General features: G+C 45.1%; 1 pseudogene; it reads right to left on the minus strand.

Moving 5' to 3' along the window:
• Window positions 1-7,965, minus strand: part of LOC100941186 — a 17,525-nt pseudogene that overhangs the window by 7,835 nt on the left and 1,725 nt on the right.

Here is a 7,965-nt window from a genome sequence, read left to right on the forward strand (position 1 = left end):
TTTTTTTTTTTTTTTGCGATTTTTGGCCGGGGCTGGGTTTGAACCTGCCACCTCTGGCATATGGGGCCAGTGCCCTACTCCTTTGAGCCTCAGGCAACGCCTTCATTTATTTATTTATTTATTTATTTATTTATTTATTTTTGCTGCAGAGTCTTGCTCTGCTGCCCAGGCTAGAGTGCTGTGGCATCAGCCTAGCTCACAGCAATCTCAAACTTCTGGGCTCAAGCGATCCTTCTCTCTCAGCCTCCCAATAGCTAGAACTATAGGTGCTTGGCCCGGCTGATTTTTCTGTTTTTAGTAGAGACAGAGTCTCACTCTTGCTCAGCTGGTCTCAAACTCCTCAGCTCAAGGGATCCTCCAACTTCAGCCTTCCAGAGTGCTAGGATTACAGGTGTGGGCCAGTTCCCCTGGCCCTTGTTTTGTTTTGTTTGTCATTTAAGGCCAAGGCATTGTAATCAATTCAAATGCCTGTTTTGGGGAAGTGTGGTTGGAGCAGGGACAGGGATGAGACATCCAGTTCCTTCTTCATACCTTTTATGTTTTAATTTTTTTAAACCATGACTACAAGAATTTTTTTAATAAGTTATTTTTATAACAACAAAAAAAGTGGTTTAATCTTTTAAAAAGTAACATATACTTGGTTGGGCATGGTGATTCATACCTGTAATCCTAGCACTCTTGGAGCACACTCTACTAAAAATAGAAATATTAACCAGATGACATGGTGGGTACCTGTAGTCTCAACTACTAGGGAGATTGAGGCAAGAGGATCTCTTGAGCCCAGGAGTTTGAGGTAGCTGTGAGCTAGGCTGATGTCATAGCATTCTAGCCTGGGTGACAGATAAAGACTCTGCCTGAAAGAAAAAGAGTAATGTATAGGCTCGGCGCCTATAGCTCAACCGGCTAAGGTGCCAGCCACATACACCTAAGGTGGCGGGTTCGAATCCAGCCTGGACCCACCAAACAACAATGATGGCTGCAACCAAAAAATAGCCAGGCGTTGTGGCGGGCGCCTGTGGTCCCAGCTACTTGGGAGGAGGAGGCAGGAGACTCGCTTGAGCCCAGGAATTGGAGGTTGCTGTGACCTGTAATGCCACGGCACTCTACCCAGGGGGACAGCTTGAGGCTCTTTTTCAAAAAAAAAAAAAAAAAGAGTAATGTATAAGGCTGGGTGCTGTGGGTGGCTCATACTTGTAATCCTAGCACTCTGGGAAACCAAGGTAGGTGGATCGCCTGAGCTCAGGAGTTTGAGACTAGCCTGAGCAAGGGCAAGACCCACATTTCTAAAAATAGCTGGGAGTAGTGGTGGGCACCTGTAATCCCAGCTACATGGGAGGCTGAGGCAAGAGGATCGGTTGAGCCCAAGAGTTTGAGGTTGCTATGGGCTATGATACCATAGCACCCTACTGGGGCAAGAAAGTGAGACTCTGTCTCAATTTAAAAAAAAAAGTAATGTATATTTAAAAACTGAAAGTGATTTGCTGCCTTTCCCCTTCCCAACAATTCTCACAGATGAGTCTTCAGGGACTGTATCTTAACTCTGAATGGGAAGCCTCATCTATTTCCCTCATTCTAAAATGCCTCTGTTGAGGTGTCTCCTCTAGGCACCACACACTGGGAGAGAAGCTGGAAGGAAACAGTGCCCTGAGAAGCATCTGGAAGGAGGTCTGTGCATATGGAGGTGAAGGCTTGACAAGAATATGGATCTCAGACCTCTCCCTCCCTTTCTTCCAGCAATAGCAGCCCCAATTTCTCTTCTCCCATTCTCCCACTTTCCATATATGTTTTGACACTGAAGAAAATCCAGCTCCAGGAGTAGCAACCATCTGGCCAGAGTATGACATTCCTCTGATCATGGTGTTTTATTCAGGGATGGAAATGAGTCAGGCCAGGACATTTGCTGGACTGTCAAGGGAACCCTTCCCTCTTTCCTGCTGGGCTTGAACCTTGAAAGATCTGGCAGCACCTGATGTTATCATGGAGGTGAGCATGTTGAGAGTAGCATAATCGCCCAGATCAAGCCACAAGCTTTTTAAAAAAAGTTATTATAGCTATTCTTTTAAAGCTATTTGAGCCAACTAATTCCTAATACAGGGAAGATATGATTGGGATGTGAAACTTCATTCTACCAGACCCTATCTGAGTAAAACTGTGGCCTGAGGCCCAAACAAGGAAAGACGACAGCCAGGATGTATGCATCACTATTTGAAATGTGATTAACATACTTTTATTTTTTATTCTTTTTTATTGTTGTTGCAGTTTTGGCCGGCTCTGGGTTCTAACCCACCACCCTCAGTATATGGGGCCGGCATCCTACTTACTGAGCCACAGGTGCTGCCCATGATTAACATACTTTAAAAAAATAAATTTGTTGAGGCCAGATGAGGTTGCTCAAGCCAGTAAACCTAGCACTCTGGGAAGCCAAGATGGGCAGATTGCTTAAGCTCAAGAGTTGGAGACCAGCCTGAGCAAGAGAGATACCCCATCTCTAAACATGGCTGAGTGTTGTGCTGGGTGCTTGTGGTCCCAGCTACTCGGGAGGCTGAAGCAAGAGGATTGCTTGAGCCCAAGAGTTTGAGGTTGCTATGAGCTATGACACTGTAACACTCTGCAGGTGTGACAGGTGAAATTTAGTCTCAAAAATAAATAAATAAATAATAAAATAAAATGAAATGAAATAAAATAAATTTGTCCTGTTTCTAGACTTTGTAGACGTCTGGATTAAGCCTTATGTCAAATAGCCCTACATTTGGACTTGTAGTCATCATGGGAGTCAGTGAGTACAGCAACTAGACTTCCCCTCCTCCATATACATTATGTCAGTCATAAGAAAGTCACTGTCTCTGGGCAGATGAATTAGAAAAAGACACCCTTTCTCTAGGCCAGAACACAGCGGGCCAGGGCACAGCACTTACATGGGGAGGAGAGGGTCAGCAGTGTCCTTGATACTGCATAGGAGTGAGAAATTTTGGTCACCAGTCCTGGTCCTTGGTCACCAAGCCTCCAGCCCTAGAGAAGAGGTGTTAGACTATTCTATCTAAATGGCTCCATAAGGTCTATATTTCAGGCACATCAAACATCCTCTAGTACAGCTTATCTTCTCATGCATTTTCCTACTGAAGAGGATTCATGGATCTTCCATCACCAACATTGTGGTCACATAGTTGTTCATCTTGTCTTTCAGATAAACCTTGGGACCTGTTTCACTCATCAGTCTCCTGTGAATTTTAGTTTATTGCAGTCAGTCTGAACAACAATCCCCACCTCTGGGGACCCTGACAATTCCAGGTCCTAGACTCATAAAGTCATGGTCCACATTTATTTTAGTCTATCTTCTGTTTTTTATAACAGAATACCCCTAACTGAGTAATTTGTAAGCAAAGGAATTCATTTCTTACCGTTATACAGGTTGAGAAGTCCATGGTTGAGTGACAGCATCTTGGGAGGACCTTCTTACGGGTGGGAACTCACTGCAGAGTCCCAAGGTACTATAGGGAATCACATGGTGGTGGTGGTGGGGGGGGGGGCTGGACCTGCTTGTGTGCCAGGTCAAATCTCTCTTCCTCCTCTTATGAAGCCAGCAATCCACTCCAGAGATAACCCATTAATCTATTAACTCATTAACCATGACTTAAGGACTCTACTTAACTCTTAAGGACTCTCCATTAACTCTTAAGGACTCTACTTCTCAAAACTGCCACATTAGGGTTTAAATTTCAACATGAGTTTTGTAGGGGACAAACATTGAAACCATAGCATTCTACCCTGGCCACATGTCTTTCTCACATACAAATAATACATTCATTCCAATCCTATAAGCCCAAAGACTTAACCTGTCTCAGTATCAACTCAAGAATTCAAAGTGTCACCCGTGAATCTGTGAAATCAAAACAAATTCTCTTGAGAGGCTGAGGTGAGTGAATCTCTTGAGCTCAGGAGTTTGAGACCAGCCTAAGCAAGGGCGATACCCTATCTCTAAAATAGCTGGACATTGTGGTGGGCCCTGTGGTCCCAGCTACTCGGGAGGCTGAGGCAAGAGGATCACATGAGCCTAAGAGTTTGAGGTTGTTGTGAGCTATGATGCCACGGTATTCTACTGAGGGCAACAAAGTGAGACTCTGTCTCAAAAAAAAAAAAAAAATTATGTACTTCCAAGATACAATTATGGGACAAGAATAGGGTATACATTCCTATTCCCAAGGGGAGAAATAGGCAAGAAGAAAAGAAGTAATGGGCCCCAAGCACCTTGGAAACCTGAAAGCAGACACTGGGTCTTAAGACACCAGAATAACCTCTCTGACACCAGGTCTGGAATCCTCTGCACACTGATGCAGGGCTGAGCCCCAAAGCTTCAGGCAGCCCTGCCCTATGGTTTGGCTGGATTCAGTCCACTTAGCTCTTCCAGGCTGCATAATTAAGGCAAGAAGAATTATTTGATCGTATTGTTCATGACTGAATGTGTTGTCTTTAGGCAGATCAAGATGCTGGCTAAGGGTCAAAAGTCTGAGAGCTGGTTTGTGTGCTCATGTGATTAACAGTTAAAGTCCTAAGGAAAAGGAAGAGGAGAAAGAAGGAAGAAAGAGGGAAGAGAGGAGCTAAGAGCGAGCAACTTGAGATTTAAAAAAAAGAGATCAAAATGGAGGAGGGTTAAGAAGAAAAGAAAATGGAAATAACAGACATGATAGCTACATTAATGAGCATGGCCATCCCCTGAATGTTCATCTTGCTATTCATTTACCCATCCATCTGTGCAATACACTTACTGAATCAAATTCGAATTATTTTGATTGTGAAAGAAGCCCAACTCAAACTAAGGTAAGCAAAAAACCCCCAATAATTTATTGGTTCATAAATCTGGAATAGGGTCTGGGAAATGTCACAAGCTAAAAGAAATAACTACCAAAATAAGGCCATCAGTAGCTGGCACAGAGACTCAGCGTCTTCATCACTGTCTCACCTTTCCAGGTTTTGGGGAAGATGGTGCTGGCTGCCACCATTGCATGCCTTCTTAGCTTAGCACAGATCAGTCCCAGGTGAGTCCTGCTTGGGTTACACCTCACACCTGGGGCTGAGATCCAAGATTCTCTTAATAAAAGAAGAAACATGGGCAACTCTGCAAGGCTCAAAAGCAACCCCAGTTGGTGCAGCAGCAGAAACAGGAGTCAGAGCCAGCAGCTTACAGCCTGGCAAGGGGGGCAGAAAAACAAATGACAACTACACTGTCTAGTAAGCATGATTAGGAGGGGAAACTGGAGGAGACAGTGAATAACAATGTCAGGGAAGCCTTCACAGAGGGCCATATATCCTTGAGGAATATCTATTCTCTATTCTCAGTACACCAGGTCCATGTGGTGGACCTCATGCTACCTACGGCAGTAAAGACAGCACTCAGGCCAGGTCAAGGAAAGCCTGCCCTGTGTCTTTCATTAGAACTATTAGGAAAGAAGTGCTCTCTCTACTGAAGTAAAGAAGCGGGTGAAATCTAAGCCTGCAGATGCTGATGGTCACCTTTCCTTCCTGTGCAAAGAGGGCAGTCGGAACCAGAGCACAGTAGAGGGTGGGGGAGTAAGACTGATTCTTTATGCCATTTTTTTTTTTTTAAGAAACAGAGTCTTTGTCGCCCTCAGTACCGTGCTGTGGTGTCACAGCTCACAGCAACCTCCAGCTCTTGGGCTTAGGTGATTCTCTTGCCTCAGCCTCCCAAGTAGCTGGGACTATAGGCAACCTGCCACAATGCCTGGCTATTTTTTGTTGTAGTTTGGTCAGGGCCGAGTTTGAACCCACCACCCTTGGTATGTGGGGCCAGCACCCTTCTCACTGAGCCACAGGTGTCACCCATCTTTATGCCATCTTATGATCTCTGAATGTTTTAGTTATGTGGCACCTAAGTAGATAAATTGCCTCTTTTTTTGCATACATTGCTTGAGTTGGAGTTTTATAACTTGCAGTGGGAGGTTCTGATTAATATGAGGACATTTTGATCTGAATCTGAAAAGGTGAGTAGACATTTTGCCTGATTCTCTTCAGATATGCAGAAAGAACAGGACATGCACAGGTACTTTGCCTATCATAGCTAGCCTACGAAGACAGCTCTAAGCAAGACCTCCCTTCCTGTGCTTGCATGCAGCTCCTCCATAGCTTATGTCCTCTCTTGAATCTGCATTGGCTGTGCCTGCTTTGAGGAATAGCATACAAAAGAAGTAACATTCTTTGGAAAGCCTGGTAGCTTCCATTTCCTCCCTCTTGGAGCTTTGGGTTGTCATATAAGTCCAGGAGAATCTGCTGGAGAGAGAGGCCACACAGAAAGGCTGGAGGATGAGACGCTGAACAGAAAGGCCTCATGGAGGGTCACTGAGGCGCCAGCCAGCCATCCACTAGCTATGAGACCCAACAGAGACATGAGACCCATGTCAGACCAATAGGACGGTCCTGTTGAGCAGCAACATCATGAAATATAATAAATTGTTGCTTTATGCCCGTTTTTTGTTATGCAACTAGACTTCCTCTCCTCCATACACATTGTACCAGTCACAAAAAGTTAGCTCCCTCTGGGCATGAATTACAAAAAGACATACCTTTCTCCAGCCCAGAGCATAGAGGGCCAGGGCATAGCACTTACATGGGGAGGAGAGGTGTGACTAGATGTCAGCTTGATGTACCATACAGGCCCAGCAGCCCTGGGGCTGGAGGCTGGGGAGGGATGCCTAGAGTCTGCACTTGTTCTTATTAACTGCTGAGCTTTTGTGTTGTGCTGCCTTTGTCCAGTGTCCTGTGGCACTAGAAGCCTGGGCTGTCACTGCTGATACTGTATGGCTGAGATGGCAGTGACCATCTCAAGATCATGCTGAGGAGAAGCAAACAGAATTCTTCCCTTGACTAGAACATCTTAATCTTTGAACAGTTTTGTCCTTCATGGCGTTTCTTGTCCTTCCAGCTCTTCTCGGCCCCAGGCAACAGCCACCCACTTCTAATACCCCCCCAGCTCCAGACAGTCTTCAGTGAGGGTGCACGTGTCCCATTTTTTTGCTGTTATTAGTCCCTGGAACCCATTTCACCCTCTTTTCTTTTGTTTTTTTTTAGAGAGTTTCATTTTGTCACCCTTGGCAGAGTGCGGTGGCATCACAGCTCACAGCAATCTCCAGCTCTTGGGCTTAGGCGATTCTCTTGCCTCAGCCTCCCAGGTAGCTGGGACTACAGGTGCCTGCCACAATGCCCAGCTATTTTTGTTGTTGTAAGTTTGACTGGGGCCAGGTTCGAGCCTGCCACCCTCGGTATATGGGGCCGGCACCCTACTCACTGAGCCACAGGCCCTGCCCTCACCCTCTTTTCTTCAGGGTTGATTTTCCAGGAAGGAGCCACTAGCCCATCCTAGTTTACTATGTAGGTGGTGGGCCACTGTTTCTTTTCGTCCCAGCCATACTCTTTAGCATACATCCCTAAAGAATTCTAACAGTCTGAGGGATGTTACTCTTGCCTCTAGACTGTAAGCTTACTCAAGGCAGCGTGGGGTCTGATTCATTTCTGTGCTCAGACCAATAGTCAAATGAATTGGTATTTACTGATGTCAGCAACATCAATCAGTCCAGTCATTTCTTTGCTAACCTTCAATCACCAGTTTGTCTTAAATAGAACATTTTGATTTTTTTTATTATGTATTAATATGAGAGGACATATTATTAGATTACACATCTTGATCTCTGAACACAGCTGTGCGAGTTACGAGGGCTACTGGGCTGAATTCCCATTAAGGGATTGAAACGGGTCATTAGCTTACTCTTTTCTACGTAATTGATATAGGAGGAATTATCTGACTGTTCACAATAGAATGTTTTGTCTTTAGGAAGCTCAAGATCCTGGCTAAAGTCAAATGTCTGAGAGTTGGTCTGTGTGCCCACGTAACTGACAGGCGAAGACCTAAAGAAAATAAAGTGGAGGCTTGGCGCCTGTGGCTCAAGCGGCTAAGGC

Source organism: Otolemur garnettii, unplaced genomic scaffold (genome assembly GCF_000181295.1).
Source record: "Otolemur garnettii isolate 467f Iridium unplaced genomic scaffold, OtoGar3 scaffold00146, whole genome shotgun sequence".
Taxonomy (NCBI): Eukaryota; Metazoa; Chordata; class Mammalia; order Primates; family Galagidae; genus Otolemur; species Otolemur garnettii.